This window comes from Elephantulus edwardii, unplaced genomic scaffold, assembly GCF_000299155.1.
Source record: "Elephantulus edwardii isolate Elephantulus edwardi_28Jun2011 unplaced genomic scaffold, EleEdw1.0 scaffold00137, whole genome shotgun sequence".
Lineage (NCBI taxonomy): Eukaryota > Metazoa > Chordata > Mammalia > Macroscelidea > Macroscelididae > Elephantulus > Elephantulus edwardii.
In genome coordinates this window covers 8132229-8134346 of record NW_006399887.1, presented here as the reverse complement: position 1 = coordinate 8134346, position 2118 = coordinate 8132229, and positions in this window count along the sequence as shown.

The following is a 2118-nucleotide window of genomic DNA, read 5'->3' as shown; positions in this document are numbered from 1 at the left end:
TTTTGATTTTCTGACTCTAGCTCCTTGCACATTTCATTGTAGTATTTTACTTTGTTATCCAGTGCTGGTTTTTGAAATCTTCTATTCAACTCTTTAGTATCTTGAATTCTTCCCTGTGCTTTGGCTTCTCTGTGCTCCAGTGCAATTTTCAGGGTTATTTACACGAACAAAAATTGAACACCTGAGCACACCCTTTACCAAAAAAAGAAATGGAAAAGGCAATTAAAAACTTCCAGCAAAAAAAAACACAAAACATCCAAGCCTGTATCAGATGGTTATACAAGTATATTTTATCAAAACTTCAGAGAACTGTCAGAAATTCTACATAAACTATTTCAGAAAATTTATAAATGTGGAATTCTCCTAGACTCGATACCTATGTCATGTAAAGATACCACCAAAATAGGAAACTATAGGCCAATTTCTCTCATGAATATAGATGCAAAAATCCTGAATAAAATCCTGGCAAGTAAGCAGACACACACACACACACACACACACACACACACACACACACACACACACTTCACCATGACCAAGTATAATTCCTAACATATATGCAAGGATGTTTCTACATAAGAGAAACAATCAGTGTAATTCATTACGTGAACAAAGCAAAGAAGAACCACATGATCCTGTTCATTAATGCAGAAAAGTCCTTTGACAAAAATCCAATACCCTTTCCTGACTAAAACACTGAACAAAATAAGAATAGAGGGGGATTTCCCCAACATTGTTAAAAGCATATACCCAAACTTGAGAGCCATCATTGTTCTAAGTGGAGAGAGATTAAAGACATTCACTTTGAGAGCCGAAACTTGGCAAGGATGCCCACTATCACCTCTCCTATAAGACTAGAGAAGGAAGTAAGAAGTATCCAAATTGGCAAAGAGGAGGTAAAAATATATCTATATGCAGATGATAAGATAGAATACTTAGAAAACCCTAAAGAGTCAGCAAGAAAACTATTAGACATAGTTGACCAATTCAGCAAAGTGTCAGAATACAAGAGCAACATAGAAAAATCAATTGGATCTCTCTGCAGTGACAAAGAGAATATAGAATTGGAGCTAAGAAAACAGTACCCAGTACAATAGCTAATAACAAGATTAAATACTTGGGAGTAAATCTAACTAAAACCAAAAAGGAACTATTCAAAGAAAATTACAAAGCATTACTACAAGAAACCAAAAGAGACTTAGTGAAATGGAAGAATATGCTTTGCTCTTCAAAAGGAAGATTCAATATTGTGAAAATGACAACACTACGAATCTCTGTGTTATTGTGAGAGAAAGAGAAACAGAGAAAGAGGAGAGAGAAAATAAAGTGACTATGAAAACATGGTGAAAGAAGCTCAAGAGGAATTAAGTAGGTGATAAATATTGCTGCCATCCCACTGATGGTAATAGTCTTTGAGTACACAATGGCTTTGTAAGAATCCCATACTTTACTCATATATGAATGTTGTTTTTGTTCTTAAGTACTATTGAGTTAGATCTGATTCATAGCTGATCCAACAATGAATTTTCCAAGAAAGTAAATCACATGGTAGAAGATTGTCCATCCTTCTTCTGCAGAACCTTACATATTCAAACAATATTACTTTTTTATTGCATTGTAGCTTCTTACTATTAGGTCACCAGAGCTCCTACATATAGAAATACTTCATTTAAACTCTAAGATGCCATTGTGTTGTTAGGTGACATTGAGTGAACTCCAACTCTCTTTGCATAACAGAAGGAAATACTACCTGGCACAGCTCCATCCTCTGCCTGAGATTAAGTTCGTTTTTAGACTTGCTTTGCAAAATCGTCTCCATTAGGATCTTCCTCTTTTTGACTGCTCATTATTTTATCAAGGATTATGTCTTTCTTTGGAAACTAGTAGCTACTGATAATCTTCCCAAAATACCTAAAATAAAGGCTGATCATCCTTCCTTCTAAAGAGCATATTGGCTACACTTTCAAGAGATTGTTTTGATCTTTTAGCAGTCCAAAAACGACTGGAACAGCACATCAACAGAGAACTGCCAGAAGTCCAGGCTGGGTTTAGAAGGGGTCGTGGTACTAGGGATATTGTAGCTGATGTTAGATGGATCTTGGCTGAAAGCAGGGAATA